The sequence below is a fragment of the Falco punctatus genome (assembly GCF_963210335.1).
Source record: "Falco punctatus genome assembly, chromosome: 2".
In the NCBI taxonomy this organism is placed as follows: domain Eukaryota; kingdom Metazoa; phylum Chordata; class Aves; order Falconiformes; family Falconidae; genus Falco; species Falco punctatus.
The window spans coordinates 115,270,051-115,292,723 of NC_137581.1; the positions used below are offsets into that span (position 1 = coordinate 115,270,051).

At 38.6% G+C, this 22,673-nt stretch overlaps 1 protein-coding gene and 1 long non-coding RNA gene across 6 annotated transcripts in view; both read right to left on the bottom strand.

Annotated features, from left to right (window-relative positions):
* Positions 1-22,673, bottom strand: part of EPHA6 (EPH receptor A6) — a 564,169-nt gene that overhangs the window by 372,273 nt on the left and 169,223 nt on the right. The window lies entirely within an intron of this gene.
* Positions 1,751-22,507, bottom strand: LOC308058601. Its single transcript, XR_013925908.1, has 2 exons — positions 5,096-22,507; positions 1,751-5,055 (listed from the first exon to the last, which is right to left on the bottom strand). It is a non-coding gene; the product is annotated as an uncharacterized lncRNA (long non-coding RNA).

Below are 22,673 nucleotides of genomic sequence, written 5' to 3' on the forward strand. Positions count from 1 at the left end.
CAGTCCTATGCTTCATAACCTCTATCAAGTTCTAGTAAACACTGGATACCACTTTACATCACTGTCTTAATTTATAAAGCAAGTTATGTGAAGCAATCCTCATATTGGGTCACCCACGTCACCTTCAAGCAACGCAGAGGACAAAGGTCAAGTTATGGTATCCAAGATGAAAAGCTCAGCTACAGAACAAGTTTCTTTCCTTTGGAAATACAGGAATCTACTCTTTCAACAACCACCCCCTCACAAACTGCTCTATTTCAATCTTCTACCATGACCAGGTCCATCAGAAGGAAGCTCTACAAACAAAAGCTTGAGAGAAGACCTGCCAGAAGTTGCACACATCCCACTGATCATTTCAGTGATGCTGTGGATGGGGTATGACAAACATCAAGCCAAACAGTGAAGGGAAGGAGCAAGATGTCTTAAGGTATGCAGGCACTCCTTGTGTGCCTTCTGACATATCAGTTGCTTATTTTTGGCATATTTGTCCTAGCACTTAAAAAAACCCACAACTATGTATACAGAAGAGTTTGCTGGATTACACGCCTTCCCATGTGACAAAAGAGAATTTAGTTCAGTAGCTGCACCCGCCCAATGCCTGAGGCCATGTAAATTGCACAGAGGTTCCTGCAGGTTAATTTATCCTACAAAATCTTTACCAAGGGGAAAAGGAAAAGCTCCAGCTTCATTCGCAGATCTTTCACAGGCAGCTTTTTTTTGGTTTGCATTTGGGGTTTTTTTGGTAGACTGGACACAAAATATGATTGATGACATTTAGTTGAATATTTTTTTTCCACACTACCTTTTGTCAGATATGGTTTCTAAGGACAACAGAGAGTGAAGCCTTTGACCGCATCCAGCGTTCTAAGCTGCTGAGCAACTGTCTCAGAAGTTTATGACTTTAGAATACTGCTCAAAGACCCCACTTGAGGTAGTGACTCTACCGGGCTCAGTACAGTACAAGTATAACCATGTGAGAGCCATGCTCCAAAGAGTTTGCAAGCCCATCCTCTCTATCAAAGATAATTTAACACTCTGGCAGTAAATCCAGATCTGATTTAAAACTAAATTAAAAAGAAACCCCAAGTTTTGCACAATGAACTCCTGCCAACTTACAAACAGCAGAGCTTCAGAAATAACGAAAAGGGAAAAGAGACTAGAAACTCAGCACGGAATCTGGATTTTCATCCTGAAAACTGCATGGCTCAAGCTGAAGGGGGAGAAACGTTACTTCCGTGGACAAACATGCTGCTATGGGAGAGAGCAGAGGACAAGACCAGTATCACAGGAGCAGTTAACAGAGAAACTGTCGTTCCCTTGGGATCCTTGTACAGCTGCTGATCAGCCCAGTGAGACCCTGCCAGCAGCAGCCACCTTTGTGCTGGGCACAGAGAGGTGAGCTGAACACTCACCTAAACGCTCCCCAAATGAATGAGTTCAGCTTTCAAAGTAAAGATGAAGGCACACATTACGAATAACAGCAATACAATTTCTGCTGGCAATCCCTAACACACTCTTATATACCAGCTTCTGAACAAACTCATTCCTTGAAATTACAAAGAAAAATTTCTACTGAAAACTAGGGCAAAAGAACTGAAACATGAAAACAAAACCTGTCCTCGTTTTCAATAGATAACAAGGAATTATTACCACTTTAGAAAAGAGTATTAAGGAATACTATGTGTCTTTTACCTTCCTGCAAATTTAGAGTTAAATTTTTATTAATGGAGAAAGACTGAGGACATTCTGATTTCTTTGTTACTTTTTAAGTATTAGAAATTACAGAGATAAGAAATTAAGGAGGAAGGTGTTCTGTTCTTTTCCTCAGAAGTACCACTTCTACAAAGAGTACTGATTTTATTAGAGCTTCAACCAGAAGACCTTAACAGAAAGAAACGCAGATACAGGAAACTGTATTCAGGCATTCTTCACAGTTCAGAGCAAAATGGTATAGAATTAAAGGACACAAAAAAACAATAAGCCTCTTGCTTGCTATGCTGTTCTTATTTTGTGTCTCAATGGGAAGAGAATGACAGATGGAAGTATAAAGTATGTTTACTCATATCAGGCCTTTGATATGCAAATGCTTGTTCTGAAAGAATGAGAAATACACTGACCAGCAGACATCCCCTCAGAAGGGGAGCATCACACAACCTGAGGGAGAAGAGATATAAACACTCCTTGGCAGATGCATTATGAATACTGACTATGGCAAGTTCTGCCACAACACTTTCCTGAGGGAAGCGTTACGTTTTGAAATGTAATGGCCTGAAAATATTCAAATGCAAAGAGTAAAAGGAGAGTGAAATATCTCAGGGATGCTGCTAATAAATAAAATACATTCACTCACCTGTGCCTTTTTTTTTTTTTTTTTTAATCTCACAAATAGTTGCTAATATGAAAGTGCTTGTTGTAACTCTGCAGTGAAGCCAGAAGGGTTTTCAGATATGCTCAATCTCTTTTCCAATGTGAAAAAACAGTATCGCCTATTTTCCACCATGACACAGTATAGAGTCTGGATGCAGAATGAATGCCCCATGAAGCTCAGAGTACAGCTATACAGTAACGTTTCAGAACCAATAATAATAAAAAAATTACTTCAAGCACTGTAGCAAGGGTTAAAGAATACTGTCTTTTACCTGATGATTTTAACAGAGTATTAAAGCAGGATCACCAAGATGGTAAAAACCAAAACTACCCCACTCACTTCCCTTGTATTTAATATACTCAAACTGCACAGGGTACTGATTTTTTATTTTCTTAAGGATTCATTACCTTCTCCGACCAGCACCAGCACAGAGATCTAATGCAGAAGAAAAATACTTCAAGATTTTTCTCAAGTTATCCCTTTTTCAAGATACCTGCCACATCTAATAGTTCACAGTGGAACTGAGGTCATGCATTTCTCTCAGCTACAAGTCTTTTTTGAGAAAAAGGGTTTCCTATTATTATTTTAATAGCTTTATCATAGAATTTTCACAGTAATGACAGCTATTGTAAGCATTTGTTTCTAAAAAAGCCCGTGTTTTATATCCCTGCTGTAGTCCTCTTGAAAAACAAACAAAACCAAAAAACTCAAACAAAAAAGCCCCAACAAACAAGAAAGCACAACCCCACACCCTTCAGAAATCGAAAACAAAGAACTGCAGAAAGTAAAAGGACTGATGTTCCAGCAGTTAAAGCCAAAAATAAACACAACATTAATATATTTACTATTATTATTACTCACTTATGAAATAACATAAAAGTTTCATTGTGCTCTTGTCCCTGAGTTTCAGGTTAAATTGCTCTGCTGATGCATTTAGCTAAAGAGGGATAAGGTACAGGTGTAAAGAGCCCATCAAATACCAATTACTTACATTGCTTCTCTAGTAACTACACTGTGTGGTTTTTTGGATGCAGGCAACTGTAAAAATTACCAAAGACAGAGATTTAGTCAAAAATCAATAGGTTGTTTTATAGCTACTGCACCTTCATTTCTTCCAGGTTTACCTAATTTATTCCTACAGACTAGGAAAATCTATAAATCAGAAACAAAGATAACAGTTTTATAGGTTCTCTTGAAAGAAACTCCTTTTTTTTTTTAATTATGTACAATTCCTTTTCTGTGAACTGTAAATATTGCTGTCCAGTAGATTCCAACATTGCTTGCTATTCCTTACAAATTAAACTATTTTTATTGCTACTAGACTAGATACTACTTCAGAAAAAACAAACAAACAAACAATACTCTAAGCATTTTAAATTAGTATTTTATCCACAGTGTGGAAGCTCTTCTTTCTGATCAGCAAATTACAGCCTTCACGATACATTTACAACACAGTAGTTGCTAGCTACGGAGAAGTAACTTCACGTAAAAGAGTCAGTACCATAATTAACAGTCGCTACTACCGGGATTTGGGGACCAGAGATGCTAACCAGTCATGTCTGATGGAATATACCAGCGAAGACTTCAGGGCTGGCTCGAAGTCCTTGCAGACCTTGCTTGGTAAATGAACAAGAGGTGCATCGACACCTTAAAGTAACTTAGTTGTCCATCTCACTTCTGGGCCCTTGGCCGTCCCCGTCACATGTGCTAGTTCCCTCCTGGTCTTTCCAAGGTGGAACCTCGGTCTGCTCCCGTGGAAGGAGGGTTTCTCTCAGAGGCTGCTCCCGGGAGGCAGGAGCAGCTGTGCCCACACCACTCTCCTGTGGGAGCTGTGATTCAGCTCCTCATGCCACCGTTATGGCAAGGAGCAGAAGGAATAATTCAAATACAGCTATTCCCATCAAACACCCGGACACGACTGCAGCAAGACACTGTTTGCCAGGGAGCATCTCCCAGCACCCAGGCCCTGGTCCCCCCACCTGCCTCCACCGGGTGGGCACACAGGGGAGGGCTATGCGACTGCTGCATCGTGGACATGGATTTCTCAAATGTACTACCAGGAGATGTGTACAAAACCAGTGCCATCTAGGCACTGGTACAAGAGTGGTACGGTATGAAAGAATATTTCTTCTTCAGAACTTTTTCCCCTACAGTATTGTCACACAAATTTATTCAACACTCGCAGGGTAAGAGCAATCTCAACACTGCCTTTTAAAGTGATGTGGTTAGTTTTTGGCTCATTAGACTAGGCAATATATTTTATTAAGGCATATAATTTTATCAGCAGACAGCTTGCAAACAACGTTTTTATGTTTACTGTTTAAAAAAAACCCAACATTATTTCTCTCTGTAGCTGTGGTGATTAGCATGACCTGTATTTTTAAAACAACAAAAATATGTCCACAGAGAGCAATTCCACAATTATTTGCAGGGGCGGTTTTATTTATATTATGATTACTCCTTTTGCTACAGCTAACTGGAACATGAGTGGATAGTTTTAAAATTTATTCTCATTTAGGCAAGCCACCTCTTCCTTTAGAGGATGGATTCAGTTTATGCAGGTTTTTCCTTTCACAGTAGTTTGCATTACGGCTTTTTTAAGATTTAAATACAAAGTTAGTTCTAAGTTTTAAAATGCCATGATAATACATCTGCATGTAAATGTCAGATTGCTAGCATAAACCAGCCTGAACTGGCATAAACCAGCCTGAACTGGCATAAACCAGCCTGAACTGTTAGAATACATTTTTCCTACAACTTTGCTTCGTATATGGCTCATTTATACTTAAAACACACCCAACCCAACAAAGCGTATGAACTGCTGCAGAAGTATTAAATCAAGCTAATGGAGAATTATGGAGGTCGTTGTGTCTGCTGATCCCTGTAAGCATTGCCCTCCCTCTGACCGGAGCCTATAAAAGTATTTAACAGTTAAAAAGTTGACAACTAGATTTTTTTCTGGTTATATTTGTACACAAGTATTAACAGTTACTTAGGTCAACCACCGACTTGATTCTGGTTTGCCTGACCTTAATGGAAGTTCGCCACTATTTTACTTTTGAAACTTTACTCACCATTCCTCAACTGCATCATTGCCCCACTCCCAAAATGATACAAAAAGCCTGTCAGGTTCGATTAAATACTGAAGGCCTGATACTGAAAATTCTGACTTTGGCATGTAGTATTTTCATATGTACACAGCACTACAGGATCCAAATATGAGTCTTAAACTCTAACATAAATGGTAAAGAATAAGAAAGATGTTTTAAAAGTTGATGTAGTAAAGGACTTGGCAAAATGATGTTGGCTTATCCTTAGTTTCATCCCAATTACTGTATTAGAAAACCAGCTCCAGCAACAGAAGACAGCACAATGAAGTCTGCTAGCCTGATTAGTGAGAAGAATCCACTCACAACACACTCATTCTCCACAAACTGAAGACCCTTCCCTCAAATATGTATTTATTAAAGAGGGCATGCACGTCAGTATCTGAGTTTGTTCTTGAGTGAATGTATGTTAGCATGTTCTTGCTGCCATAGCAAACATGACTAATCCTGGAGTCTGAAAATGAAAAGTTCCTACTAATTTCAGCTAAAGTCACGTTGGATGTTGCAGGTTTCCCAGTTGGATACACGTACTGAATGGTCCCCAGCTTTTAATAATTGTTCAAAAGAAGCATTTCAGAAAAACTCTGGAAGATGTAATTGGCATGGTTTTCAGTTTATCACTAAAATCTCTAAAAGATCCCTTAAGAACACACAGACCAGAATAAGTATACTTCAATAATTTATTTGCAAGTCTATGTCATGTCTTACTTGAAAGAAATACTCAGCTTGCTTCACATGGCCCTATACCACCTCACGCCTGCTATCGGATTAAAGCCTAGGTTTCAAAGCTACTAATACATCAGTAATCAATTTTTGTGTTGTAATTACTTACTGTAGAAAGCCTTAAAAGGTCACAGTTTACCTACCACCACCACACAAAGTTGGTAAGAGAGAAAGCATTTGGCCTGTCCAAGGCTACCTTTCAACAAAGTATTTCTTGGATGCCTTTCAGTTGTGATCAAACAGCATGAGTTATACCTGATCCCATTATTCCACTCCACGTTTACCACTATTATTTACTTTATTCTGTTCTGTTACGGCATAATTTATAGTGATGCAGCTGTAGAAGAGAGATTTGCATTCAACTGTTTTAATGTCCTCTGCTGCCATGCATAGCAACAGATGTAGCTATCCAGAATAAATAAGGATAGCAAGTTATCTTTCCCCACATTTCCAGAGTTCCGAAAGAAAATTTCTTAGGTTATGAGTGGGACTGTTTTCTTAGACAGGGCAGTTGTATTTCATTCAGGCTAGGATGAAAGCTCTTTACTGAAAAGAAAGGTTTTGGAGAGTTCTCTGAAGCTCAGGCTCATCTAAAACAATTGTTTGGCTAAAACTGTGAATAATTTCTTCCCTCCTTTTCTGTTTTTTATTCTAAAATTGGTAATAAAACCTGACAGACATGATTGCAGAATTTGGTGGCAGTTAACAGGTTGGTAAACAATCACTAATAATTCCCTGATACATTAATTGTGTAGAAGAGAAGGGTGAGAACGGCAGTAATCTGGAACTGTTGCTCTACTTCCACCCTAACAGTCTTGCCAGGGTCTACAAACATACACTGCATGCTGATCTGCATTTTGCACTAGCAAAATTCAGATTAACTTATATAAATATATATATATACACACACATTAACTCAAGAAAACATTTGTGTTGTTTTTTTTCCAGCTAATATGGCTTATATTAGCCATTCATCAAAGGGAAAAATCCAGTGAAGTTTAGCAAGTTTCCCACAGACTGACCAGGAGCCATCCTGGTCAGAGCACTGAAAAAAACCTCTCTGTAACAGGACTTGGTCAACATTGCGGCCATTTCCTTAAGGACATTAAGGATGTGAACAGATTTCTTTCTTTTCTGCTCTCCCCGTTCATTTGTTTTTCAGAGAAACACAATGGTTTCTGTTGGGACTTTTCACTAAATATTTGGAATTTCAGCAAACGTTAACAACTTTCACACATGAAATTTTATTTCAAAACTTTAGTCACCTTATCAAGTTACACAAAGCAGTGTAGCCCACACAATTCAAGTCAATATACATCAATACATGAAAAGTAAAATACTTTAAAAAATTAACCCTTCAAGCCCCAGATATTAATCACTTGTGAGTGATTAGAATATGATTTCCTGACAAAAGTGAAACATTTTGCATGGTTGTGGTAAAATAATTATTAAAAAAAAGAGGATCCAACAATATCAAGATATCCAAAAGCCACTCAAAAGAGTTTTGAATTTTCTATACTGCAGTCACAATCCATAATATTTTTTTCTATTTATTTTAAATTTTGCATCGTTAAGGATACTTCATGTTTCTCAAGGGAAGCATTTTAAAATGCCTAATGTAGAAGGAAAAAAGTAGCTTTCTGATCAATTTAAATTTTGCCCCCCCCCCTCCTGTCCTGAGCTTTCCTTTGAACAGTTGAAGAGAATCCCGATTTTTACTGAGAATTGAAAAATAAATCTGGCAAACTCAAATTCTCTTATTAACACGGTGTCTCATGACCTGTTAATTATGGTAATTATCTATATAATTTTAAACTGAGATAAATATATAAAATGATAACAATGCATAGTTTACAAAGAGAAGCACATGCAGAGGTAATCAAATATATTATTCATTCACTGTGAGTCAAAGATTCCTTATTCTGATTTGAAAAGAAAATTTACATATCCCTCCTACTCTGGGTTTTGCCTTTTCTGGCATCCTAAATGTTACAAACTAGCCATGTCTTCAGGCATTCCCCCAGGTCTCTCCCCAGGGCCTTTACTGCCTCCTGGCTTGGCGCGACTTTGTAGCTTCTTTTACATTTTCTGTTAAACGTGGTGGAAAATTTATTCTGAGTAACAAAGACTTTTGAATCTTTAACTATTATTCCAGTCTCCAATATCCCAATGATTGAACAGTAAATTCTTGCTATCCCTGTTAAAGCATCTTGAACATACACATGGAGTACAAGGCTTCTCCACAACACAGTGGTTTAGTATTAAAGTGCATTACATTTGAAAATCATGGTTTCTCAAATGTTGCTTTAAAATAATTGCAAACAAAATTGTAAAAGGCAAATTGCACATTTGCAAACAAAATTTTGGAAACAAAATTGTAACTGCAGCAAATTGCCCGTGGGCCAGCAGTGTGCCCACGTGGCCAAGAAGGCCAATGGGATCCTGGGGGGCATTAGGAGGAGCACAGCCAGCAGGTCAAGGGAGGTGACGTGACCCTCCCCTGTCTATGCTGCCCTGCCAAGGCTGAATCTGGGGTGCTGGGTCCACTGCTGGGCTCCCCAGGTCGAGAGAGACAGGGAACTGCTGGAGAGGAGCCAGCGGGGGCTACCGAGGTGATGAGGGGACGGGCCCGTCTCCCTTATGAGGAAAGGCTGGGGGAGCTGGGGCTGTTCAGCCTGGGGCAGAGAAGGCTGAGGGGGATCTTACCAATGTCCACAAACATCTCAAGGGCGAGTGTCAGGAGGCTGGGGCCAGGCTCTTCTCAGTGGTGCCCAGCGACAGGCCGAGGGGCAACGGGCAGAAACCGCAGCCCAGGAAGCTCCATCTGAACATGAGGAAGAACATCTTTACCCTGAGGGTGACAGACCCTGGCACAGGCTGCCCGGGGAGGCTGTGGGGTCTCCTTCTCTGGGGACATTGAGAACCCACCTGGATGTGACTCTGTGCAACCTGCTCCAGGTGCCCCTGCTTTAGCAGGGGGGTGGACTGGATGATGCCCAGAGGTCCCTTCCCACCCTGACCAGTCTGGGATTCTGTGAATATGATGGCAAATATGGCCTTTAAGATCATATTCACTAAGTGAAATAAATACTTCAAGCCACTGGAATACTTACCAAGTTTGGGAGGTGTTCCCCCACCCTGCTTCTTGCCTAAATTACCAATACATGTAGATACTGATATGTAAAATACTGCACACATTCAAATGACTTTTGAATATGATTTTTCATTGCTTTTTTATCTTGACTACTCAGTTTTTCCTTGAAGATTGGTTTACAGTAAAATTGAAATCTGAATTTTGGACTCTGCACAGAAGATATATTGCTATGAAATTTATAGTTCCACAGGGACTTTATTAGGGCTGCTACTGAACTGTGCATCATTTTAATTAGAATTAACACTTTCATCTTGTTTATGAATATATGTAAGATAAGCTTTGAAATATTTAACATCTGGGAATACCATCAATCTGCCACAGCGAAATTAAGACATTTCACATACATAACTATTATTATATAACAGCCAGATACCAAATAACTAAACATTCATTGTTAGCATTTGGAGTATAATCTCTCCATGCATACATTTCCACATCCTTTGGGAATGTATTTATGCTTTGATCATTATCCCTTTGAAGCAACACTTCTTTAAAGACAGGCATTTCAAGTGCAGTCCTTGACTCTGTTAGATGTTTCACTGGTAGGTACGAGACCTATTTTACATAATTTATTCCACTGTTAGCAGACATATCCCTAGAACAGCACAAGCTTATTGCAGTGCATTGGTTCCCAAGGATCATCTACCTTTGCCAAGGTATTTAATTTATGGGACAGAGAGATTCACAGAAATTACTGTCCAAAAGACCACCGTCACCGGGTCAGCCACCTCTTGTGAACTCAAGATTCTTCCCTGTGGAATATTCTTTTGCGATTTGATGGGGCTCCTAAAAGAAAAATTGAGGGGTGTGTGTGTGTGTGTGTAGGGAGGACAACACATGACAGGACCAGACCAAACCAAAAATATCCCCCAAAACCCTTCAAGAAAAGGACTTTCTGCATGTTAGCTAAACCACCATGGGACTGCAGACTCTCCCTGAGCTGCTGGTGAGGAAATGCAGGGAGCAGTGACCAGTTGCTGGCAACCTCTGAGAAGGAGCTAAGGAAGGGGCACGACATGGGAGACCCCCAGCAGCAGAGAAGGCTCCTGTGAGAGAAGCCCTGGGGGCTGCTCCAGTGGAGTTTGGCTCCACAACTCACTCAAAGCCACTTTTCACCGTGGCTGCAATTGATGCAGGATACGTGAATTCAAATGATTATTAAGAAGCTGCTGTGAACCATCCATCACCTGTCATGGCACTATTTAAAACCCATATAACAAAATATCAACTGCATAAACCTGTCAGGAATCTGTAATATCCAGCAACCAGTAAGAATTACCTTTAAATTCTATAAGCTGTATTTTCTTCCATACCCTTGCTGTAGGCACTAAACACCTAACGAACACCTAAGTTCCTCTAAAACCCCACAGAACTACCCTGTGCAGTTGGACATCAAAGTTCAGCACTGGAACATACGGTCTGGATATTGAAACATGTGGGTTATCTTTGGTAATAACTTTTTTAAAATTCTACCAATATAATAGCCTAGTCTTCTCATGCTGACAAGTCAAACAATTTTTACATTTAGAAAACAGTTTTGTCTTAGAAATATGTAAGAGAATAAAGAAACATGTAGTCCTCAAGCAACAAGAAATCAATTATTCCACTTTTACAAACTCAGCTTCCTGGCACACTATTAGAAGCACAGAACATTAAAGGACCATTTTTTTGTTATGTAATTGCTTTTGGGGGGATTTTTTTTTTCTTACATAAAAGCAAGTAGAAAATAAGGTATGAGTAGCAGAAACAGGTCGTAAGAAAAAAGTCATATAAAGACGGAACTCAAACAACAATGGGGAAAATTGCAGAGAAACGCACTCAATCAAATACAACCTTTTTGCTTGAAAGCAACTTAGATGCATCCACTGCTTAGAGTAGGCTGAAGTACAGTAGAAAAAGAACATAAATACATTCCAGCTTCATGGAAATTTTAGTCTACACAACTAGATACCTACTGAAAAGATAGTTTGCACACAAGAAATATATTCACTGTATTCAGTTCGACCCTTCAAATCCTACATTCAAGTTTAACCACTGATCAGCATGAGAATTATTTCTTTAGTTCTGTATAACTTTGGAAGTATTAATCTTTTAATCAAAAAAATCCCATGGAAAGTCTTAACAGAAAACTTTCTAGAAGTGACATATTTAAAAGGAAAATGAAAGTAAGATCTTTAGGATATACATGTAAACTTGTCACCAGAATCTTCCAAAGATTTACCAGCAAATGAGTTCTCTGGATAAAATTCACTTGTTATGTATCATAATAAAATTATGAACAGTAAGTTTCTGTGATTTTCTCTCTTCAGGTGGTGTTGTAGGGTTTCCTTGTTTGTTTTTAAATGTTTGCAACATTGCATAGAACTGTACAAAATGCCTTGTGTGTGTCTCTTGAATATTTAAATTAATTATTTGAAGAAGTCTGTTATATGATATGAAAGCAGAGATAGACACAAAGCTTTGAGAGATATAAACTTTAAAATGCTTACATAAACCCCAGCAAGACTGATGCTGGAAGAGCAGTACAACCATAAGAGCCAATTAGAAGTACTGGTAGAAGTACAACCACGTTTGTTCAGAGTGCACACATATGGGGACTGAGACACCTAGCAAGCAGGAAAATTCTACAAGTAGGTCAATAAATAACAATAACTAATAATAGTGATGTAATAAACCACCTTCTTTTTTTTAGTTTTTTTTAACCTTACAAAGGTGGCAATACCACTTTTGTAAGGCTATCATAGGTACATCAGGGCAGGGAAAGATGCTTAGAAAAAACTAAATAGAACAGCATCTCTAAACTGTATCAGATGTTCAGTTGTATTTCCTTTTTATATTAGTACCAGGTGCCAAGGCGAAACGGTTCTGCAAGTGAGCACTCAATGCCACCTGCCCAGCTCAGCTCCCAGTACAGGTCTTCCAGCTCCCCACAAAAGAGTAAAGCACTAAAGCATTATGGCACTACAGACCCAAAAGAAGTATCTTCCTTTTCAGAGTTTGGCATCCATAGCAGCTAACCTTTCGAAGTTCCTGTTACTGATCCTCTCTTCTTGCCAAGAGACCTGCCACAGCCTTCAAAAGGCACCCACCTGCACCACTTCTCTTGAAAGCTGCAAGCTGGGTGCTGCAAGCCCCAGTGGAGAACCGCCCGTCACCGGCACATCCATCAAGCTGAAGGCATTGAGCTTCCTGCACATGACAGAGGTCAGGGAGCGACGCAGAGCCCTTGCTTTCTGACCCCGAAGCAGCTCCAGGACACGCTTTACTCAAGCAGTGCTGCAAGGCAATACGCTGCCAGGGATGTGGTTTTGCATAGGGAGGAACTGTAATCACAGTCAAACTTCTGCCCCCTTCAAGAAGCATCATGGTACAAACCCCAACCTAAATTGCTGAGGACAGAAAAATCTGTAACTGGCATCTCAGCCTTCACGGGAATTTTCCTTCCTCTCCCTCTTTTATACAAAAGTGTCAGTCATAAATCCTGCAGCTAACAGTACTGCATTTGCCATCCTTTCCTCCCTCCTTTCATTTGGCAAGAGCTTAAGCTCACAAGTAGCCTCCAAACTGCTTTGCTCAAATAATGCCTCTAACATGACAGATTTTGGTGGGGGTAATTTCGGAAAATCTTTTAAACACCACTGACCTTGAAATCTAGTAGTTAGTTCATGACTTGGAATGACTTTATAGTCTATGTCAATCTTGCAGTGTAAAACAACCGCTTTTGATATTATTTTCAGCCTTAAGCTTTAGGAAGAAAAGGATGAGTCAGTTGGCTAAAGCAAATCTCATCTCGCATTTTTGCAGAGTTACAAAAAGCAAATATAGTTAAAGTTTTTAAGTACTAATACATGTTTATATAAATTTTGTATTCAAGACAAACTTTGTCAGAAACGTCTTTGCACAGTTACTGCACTCCTGCTTGTGATTCCTAGGTTACACTACGCAGAAGGAAACCCTGTATTGATTGCTTTTGAAATTACATTTCTCAGCATAAATGCTTTAATAATTGACTGAATAAAGTGATGGGAAATCTCTACAAGAACAGTTCCATTACAGAAACTGTTTTATGGTTTATTTGTGAATGTGTTGCCAATTAATAACTTGCCTTGGAGGAAGTACTGGTGATTATCTCCAGATTTTGGAGCTCAACTTTACGAGTTCTCAAAGGGACATTATCTATATTGAAATAATAATGATATTCTAAAAGGTTTCAATTATTTCAAACTATGAATTAAAGTCCTTGTGCTCAGCAGTGGCATGAGAAAAAACTTTTAAAAAATAAAAATCTAATTCCTAGATTCTGAGAATTTCCAAGCCAGAATTCTCTGAACATTATATAAGTATACATATTTTCATAAAGTGTTAATATTTAAGTGAAATTTCTTATCATTAAAAAAAAATCCACAGCCTATTGCAGTGTAAAATCTTGGAAACTTTCAGTGAGCACAATTTTTTTCTGAGCTTATATTTATTTATTCAGGGCCCCACCACAAGTCATCAATGATGAACAAACATTCCAGAAACTGAACTTCCACAGTGATAAATATATCAAAACCCTATTAAGCCAGAACTGTTACTTTGCTGCAACACGTGGCTATGGATGTCCTTAAGACATGATTTTTACATCATCGTGCTGTACACAGAGTTTCTTTGCCCAATTAGTGGCCAAGTTTGTAAGCCACAGCTTCCTCAAAGTATTTCTTTTTCAAAACTTTCAATTAATTGAATGCCTAATAGAAGGCATTTTGTATTCAGCCAATGTTATTAGGTCTTTATAAGTGAACCATGATTGTTTTATTCTCCTCCACGTGTTTGTCAAACAAGACCTATTCAGAACTCATAAAGACGTACATTTTTCAGCATACTGAGGAAACCTATATGCTAACAAAAATACGCAATCATAAGAAAAGCCCATCACACTTCCCGTGCAGCTGGAAGAAAGCCTCCTACAGCTGTAATGAGATACAAGCAACCAACGCTGAACTTTTACACCCATTAAATACAGCAGGCCAAGGTTTTCGCTCAAGCAAAACTCACCTATGTTCAATATATTTGATTGCTGAAACAGTTAAGGTTGATCATGTGTAAAGTGCAATGAACGTTTTCCAAGTCAAATTAATCTGAAGTGTTTGAACTCAAGCTTTAGCTACTGACTCCCAGAACAAGGAAAAGAGAAAAAAAAAAGTTGTGGCAAGCAAGAAAAAGCTGTATTACCCAAGACCAGAAAGGCATCATTCCTGTTAGTCTCTCTAGCATGAGACATATGTTTTGAGGCCAAATCCCCTCACAGCAAGGAACACAAGACAGTAACACAGGTTAGTGCCTTCCTTCTTCACCTCTTGCCGTACTACAGCAAACAACCTGCCAGTCTTTATGTTATCTCCATTTTTACCAATACAAGAGTAATTTGGGACAGGCACACCAAGAATAGGGCATGACCAAGTATTCGATTACAACTAGATTATTACTGTTGGAAGACAGAACCTTGTTTTATATAGAGAAATCCATCTGCATACAGATTTACAAAAGATCTGTAAATGAGACCTACAGACTTTGTTCTTGTTCCCCTACTCTGGCACTTCACAGACGTAGCACAGCAGAAGATGCCCTTGCGAGCCCTTGGGCTACATGCCCCAGCCCCTTCACACCTACAGTGTCAGAGTCTGTGGACCTAAACTGTTATCATCCCCTGTGTTGCAATCCCAGGACCCAGCTCCACTGCTGACACTGCCATGGGGATAGGCGTCACACATGAGTCTAATGGATGGGGCAGATGGGAAGATACTGAAGTAGCTGAGAAACCTGCACAGCAAGTTAAAACCACAACTCAAACAACAGTTAATGTACTTATTCTATAGAGAAATGAGTAGATATACAAATACATTTGTATGTATACGTGCATTTTATAAAACTTAAACAATTTGTTCCCAGCAGTATTACAAGTTTTACACACAACCATCACCAATGTACTTCTTCCAACACAGAAAGAACAAGTAATTGTGATTTACTATGGGCTGCTGCTAATGGTAATATAGTGGCATGATTTGACAAGTCATATGCAACAACAAGATCGATCACTGTGGTCCCTTTGACAACTTTTGTTTCCTGTTTATCAAGGATACTTGGTAGGGTCAATACCCAACAGTACAAACTAACACAAAACCTGAGACGAGACATCTCTGTGTAAACAGCATGCTTTTGCTTCTGAAATTTCAGATCTATGTGGACAAACAAAATGGTGACAGTTTTTCAGTTTGAAACTTGCTATTTAACTTAAGCTGGCTTCCTTGTTCCACTGTCAGAGTAGGTTTCAAACCAAATGCTGTATTTCAATGCACATTTCAGTATGAAAAGAAGACCCAGTAATTTCCCAGGATTAATTCAGTTAGCAAACAATGAGTTTCCTACATATGCATAATTTATTCAGATGCAGCTAGAAAAATCAAGGCTTTAATTTGAATTTTTAGAGTGAAATATTCTTGAATCCAGGTAATGGTGGCTATTGTAACGTTACTTATTTGCTCTAAATAAGGCAATGTAAGTCAGTATGTGACAAGACAGTGTGCAAACAACTTGTGGCCATTTACTATCAATGTTGTTTCCTTGAACGTAAAATCAAATAAAAAGTTTTTTGCCTGTCTTTTAAATCCTCACTTCTGAAGCAGCACCCCTTTCCAGCTGTTATATTGACTTTACTACATTATGATTTATCAAGCTCAACAAATCTGCAGATGGCAATAGATTAAGTAAAAGGGTTGGGTGTGAGCTACAACATGAATTTATACGGTATTGAGATTCTTCTGGCTCCTAACTCAGGCACTCATTGAAGACAGGAATTAAGTAAGCACCTAAGGGCACCTGACACTGTTGCAGTAAACCATGAATGAAAAATTTTCTGTAATAAATTTAAGAAATATCCTCAGTTTAAGACAATGAAAATAAAATATCAAATCATACAGTTTTAAAAAAACAAACAGAACAAATCAACCCAGAAACAAAACCATGCGTATCTTCAGAAGCTTTGCAGGATCCAGACTGGTACCCAGTGTATAAGAAAAGGCACAAACATGTAATTTTGAAGAAATATAAAAGCCATAAAATCTAAGTGTTGAGAAAAAGGCAAAGTGAAATACAACAAAGTCAGATCACCTCATACTGGTCCAGCTCACTAAAAATTCATCTCTGATAGTAAATAATATCACATTAATTTCACTTGGTCCACCATACAATTTTCCTCCTACTTCAGCTAGGTAACAATGTTATTTTTAATTCACACTAAATGCAAGCCTTTCAGGACAAAAGAGCTCTCTACATGCAAGTGGAAAGTGGGCAGTGAAAATGAAAGAAAGACACAACACAAAATAGCTTGGCACATGACCTGGCATTTAGTAATTAAAACTACTATGTATGAACGTAAAAATGCTACCAGAAGCATCTGCAACGTCCACCTACAACAGTCATTTAAATTTTAATCTACTGTAAATATATACTCTAATGTATACAGTTCTTGAGTTCATATCAAGTCTTATTTTTTGCAGCATGCTAACAGTTACATGTGGTTAAGTATATTTAAAAAATTTGAACAAGTCATTATCAATTGCTTTTCTATACCGTTACCTACGATCTGCTATTATCTGGGATTCCTATTTTTTTTCATGTATTATCTTGGATTGTACTAAAAACATTTATTTAGTGGTTCAAGCTAAAAACTGGATTTGGAAATATCAAACCACAATGCTGTTTTATCCATGTTCAGAATTCAAGTTAAAATAAGTGGTGAGTGCTCACAGATGTTGTGCAGCCTTACATAGGCTAGAAAGTAGGGTTTTTAGTGGAAAATACACATCACTGATAGTCACAAAAGGTCTAAGTACTACCATTGAAAACTGTGAAGTCTAAAGCTCTTCAGACTCACATAAATTATATAAAATAATAATAATTATAAAATAATAAACCATCATTTAAGCACAGGAAAATAGCATCAGCCCCTTCCACAGCACTTGCATATTCAGGAATTTGCTACAAATTCCAATAAATGATACGGCTGTTTACTTTAAAGAAATAATGCAACTACTTAATAATTTTTTGAGTTGGATAATAAGTTAAAAATACTATTTCAGAAACAACAAAACCATTTACATTAACTCCATAAGAGATCAGCGCAGAAAAGATTGTGATAGACAACTGTACTCTCTGACACTCAAGAAAGGGGAAGAATTCAGTGAGTTGTGTAGCCTTTCCATCCTCCCTGCTCTTGGGAACGTTGTCAAGGGATGCCTGCTAAGCACAACACGCCGTGTAGTGGTGCAGAGGGAACAAAGGATAGCGAAGAATAACCTTGGAGTTGATACTGATGGGTCTATGGTCATACGTAACCACTCCTCCTAACCTTCATGCCACCTCTGGTGCTACCTCTATGCATGCTCCCACCTACCTCCCTCCTGCTCCTTCACAAATCGGCACTGGCTTTCTGGCACAACATTGCATGTGCACGCTGCAATGACGAGCTTTGAGGTGGGCTCACTGTGAGGTTGCACTTAAAAAGAAGGAAATTGAAAACAAGAGGAGGAAATTGAAAGGCTTTGGTTTCAGGGGGAAATGAGGCTTCAATTAGGGTTTGGTTTGTTTTTTTTTCTTTAAACTGGTAAGTTTGCATTATCATTCTTCTTACTTGTCTGCCCTATATTTTGAAAGGAAAAAGGAACTTACTGAAGTTCCATCCACAAGAAAAATCACTTGTGGTGGTCAAGGAGACAGATCGTACCAACTCATGCAACCACAGAGCTGCAGAAGTCCCAGGACCTTCTGCACCTGTCCCATCACACAACAAAGAAAGCACCGTCAGTGGAGCTTCTCAGTCCTCCACTCATTCAGCACCTCTGACAAATTTCCTGCTGCTGGCTATCCAAAAGAGTGGGCAGGGAATTGTACCCTTTCTTGTAGGGATCTGCTCCAGCACAAGAGAACTGTTCCAGCTCTGCTGCAGGAGGGACTCTGTGGTGGAAAGTTTTTCTCTTAAACAGATAATTTGCAGTCTTTGAAATTTAAATTTAATCTTATTTTGTCCCTTTTTGGTAGTCCAAACCTTCTTGCACTTTTCATTTACAGATCTTCCTTCAGTGCCTACGGACTGGCAAAACAAAACAAAACAAACACCAAACAAAAAAACAAAAACAAACCATGAGTAAATCAGTACCTCGGAGAAAAACCCAAAAGAAGTGTACACAAAATTTATCCCTGTAACTATTAGAAAGCTTGCTGTTCCAATGCATGGGGTGGTGGTTGGATATTTTTTTCTCCTTTTTCTGCTTTCATGACAGCAGACAGGTAACTAAAGCATGAATATAATACTAACTTCTTGGTTTCCCAGCAAAAATGACATGCTATAGGTATACATATGAGGACGAGGTTAGTTCATATTTGCAAAATGAAAACATCTTCCAATTGACTCAGATGAAATGGCTGAAGATAGATTGCCAAGGTAAAAATCTTAACACGAAAACATTACCACAAATTTGAGTAATGAATAACAGAAAGAAGGGTTTGTTCAATTAAACATATGCTCGGTGCATTCAGACATTGGTATCCCTTGGAAGTCTCCTTCAGCCAACTCAAGATCATAGAATTTGAAATTTACATTCCTACTTCTTATTTATTTGTATTTGTTTTATTTAAAATAAACAGGTGAATGTCAATGCCTGTTGGTTTACATTTTAAAAACTTCTTCAACCCTTTGGGGGGTGGGTTCCTGAGAATATTCCTCAAGAGCAATCATCTTGTAACAGTTAAAATACACTTCTGCATTATGTTTGGTTAAAACTAAAATAAATCCTGAAATGATTATAAATTAGTATTTGCTATACATAGTTGAATTTTTCTCTGCAATTAATTGCTAACCTCGAGTAATACTCACAATTTTTGGTAAATCATTAAAAAGCTAGACTTCAGTAAACAGTCATCCAAGTTTTATTATATCATACCTAAAAAGAACTGAACATTTGTACTTAAGTTTTTATAGTGTTTCTTGTTATGATTGTTTCTTTCTGTGAAAAAATAATAATAAAAAAAATCACTTAAAGCCCTCACATGGTCTGTATATGTTACACATTTTTTAAATTTAGCACAACTCTTGTCTTGAACTGACATTCAGAGAAGATATGACATTGCACTTGCTACTTTTAACTGATGTTCAGTAGAACCCTGTGCAGCATCTCCTCCTTCTATGCTGTAATTTGTGAATGGGGCTGGTATAAATGATTCAGCAAACCAAGTACTTCATATTAAAGCCATTTATGATTAGCATTGCCACATTATTGGTACCAATTGGTTTACTAATACCTAAAGAAACAGAAGAATATGTGAACACTGCTGCTATTTCAGGACACTGAGGGAAAAAAAATAATCTTGAATGTAGATTCAAATCACAGAGCAACAGTCTATTTACACAATCCATTCAGAGAAGATGCTATATTTAAGATTATGCCATTAAAAAAAAAAAAAAAAAGCACCACACAAATAACTCTGAACCTCTTGCAATCAATGTTACTTTTCCCCTCTGACTTCAGAAAAGGAAGACAGTCCTGAAATGAATGAAAAATTATCTATCAATGTGCCTCTGAACAGTTCTAGATGCATTGGGGTATACGTTTAATAAGTATGGATATTTTAATCTGGTTATGAATTATTCTCATACACTTTCATTCTGAAATGATGCTTTTAAAAGCACATACAATGGATACAGAATACTGATAGACTGACAGACAGAGATAGATGTGCGTAAAACCGTTATACATTGAATTAACTGAAGCATTGCCAGTTAGGTTATTTTCAACTGCCAAAATCTACTTTACTTGCCTCCCTATGATTTTAACAGCAGTCGTAAAACTGATCAAAGAATTTTTTTATTCCCATTCTTGCTGCTTTGTGAAACTAGGAGCAATGACAACAACAGAGTATCATTCCTTATGCCATTTAGTGCTTCCTGAAATAGAGAGTGTGTATCTCTACAGATATCAAAATAGAAATTTATTTTTTACATTCTGTGACAGATAAGACATGTTTTCCATGAAGAGCTTATTATTCCCCACTGAGCCGTGTGCCGGTGTGTAATTTAAAGTTTGACACCATTTGAAAGTAGGAAAAATACACTGAAGTATTAGCAAATATTGCCCACCACCTAATCACTTACCAGAGCAGATTTCAAAATACAAAATTATTTTGAAAGTTATTTTCATGCAGAATAAATTTATCAGTTTTGAATATGTTACAAAATATGTCTACAAGCAGCACTGAAAGAATGGCATCACATACTTCCAAGACACAGATTTCTAATTCCAGCAGTGGAATGGGAGGGACAAGACACCTTTGGGTAGGGATTTGGGGGAGGGATCTAGAAAACACGAAGATCGTATAAATATATCTCACGTCTTCTTAATAGACTAAGGTGTAGCGGCTTCTCTTCTCCTCCTGTCTACCCCCTCCCCACTACTGCCAGCAAGATCAAAGCAAACTTCCTTTTCTGATTACAACACATAACGTGCTTTTAATACTTCACATTAGCCAAGGTTGCTGTGCAGCTTCCCTAACACCAAAAAACCTGAGGAGCTCTTGAGCAAAATACTCAGGCAATAGCAGTGTCACTTGAGTAATTTATGGATACGGACTCTTTCTCCTCATTGCTACAAAACAGATGTAAAACCAAAGTAGCCTGGTATCTTGGTGACTACTGAGGCTTTCTTTACAATTATTACTGCAGAAAGAGTACCTTATTCTCAAGTCATTTAAACAACGTAGAGTAGAACACGCAAAGTACATATATCCTTTAGTAACTCTTTCTGATGTCATCAAAACAACTAAGAAACTGTGCAGTACGAAAAGATGCATGCCTTTTAAGATTAAGTAAGAGTCACCTATCCAGCAGTCCTGGCAGGTGGAAAATAAAGTCTACACATGCACACTCTCTCCATGGATAGTAGTCTCAAACTGAATCCACAAAAGCGCAGAGTCCTGGGCTTTACTCAAGTATACCACAGCATTTACAAAGTTTTAGCAACATATTAATGTTCTGAACAGCACAAAAGTTAAAGTAATCTGAATTTTACCATTCGTACATGAAATCCAGTTCTCACAAAGACACAAATGCAACCACGCTTTAAAAAGTGGCATTGAGAGTATTAAGGAACACTTGCATTGCACAGAAGACATGGCTTTTGCTCCTGCAGGTGTTCACTGTCCTTCCTATGAAAGTGAGAGGTTGATAAGGGAATAAAATAAATTTCCCTTTGTAGTCACCTCCAAGTTGAAACCTTGATTTGAAATATCTTTAATTTGCTGTCATAGTGACAAGGTACTGTTATATTGTTCTATAGATACCAGCACAAAGTGCAGTTTCAGCAAGATTCTTGAAACCACCAAGCGCAGCTATCCTCAGAGAGACAGTTCTTTAGATACAAGAAGGTGGCAAACAACATTCAGCAACTAACTGATGTACTGACACCTACTTCACAATCTGTATTTGTACATTAGTCTTAGTGAAAAAACAATACTAGAGATACAGCATTACTTATATTATTGTAATTAAACCATTTTGAGCACTTCAGATTTTAATCTTTTGCATTAACTCTGAATAGGGCCTCAAGAGTCTCTAATTGAACTTGATACCTACTGATTTTCTACTACATTAATATGCATGTTATTCATGGTGGCATTTAACCCCCTTTGGTTTTTTTACAGAAGCATGGATAATGACGTTACCTCTTAAGGTGAAACCAACCCCTTTGTCTTTATGTGCTTACAGGAATGGTCTGAGTATGAGTTAATTGACCGTGAGCCAGCAGTGTGCCCAGGTGGCCCAGAAGGCCAACAGCATCCTGGCTTGTATCAGAGGTTGTATGGCCAGCAGGACCAGGCAGGGATCACCCCCCTGTACTGGTGAGGCCGCTCCTCAGACAGGTTCAGCTCTGGGCCCTCCCTACAAGACAGACACGGAGGTGCTGGAACATGTCCAGAGATGGGCAACGGAGCTGGGGAAGGGTCTGGAGAGCCAGCCTGATGGGGGGTGGCTGAGGGAGCTGGGGGTGTTCAGCCTGGAGAGGAGGAGGCTCAGGGGAGACCTCATGGCTCCCTGCAACTGCCTGACAGGAAGGAGGTGGTAGGCAGGGGTGTGTGTGCGTGTCGGTCTCTTCTCCCAAGTAACAGGACAAGAGGAAATGGCCTCAAGTTGCACCACAGGAGGTTTAGATTGGCTATTAGGAAAAATGTCTTCACCAAAAGGATTGTCAAGCACTGGAAGAGGTTCCCCAGGGAGGTGGTTGAGTCACCA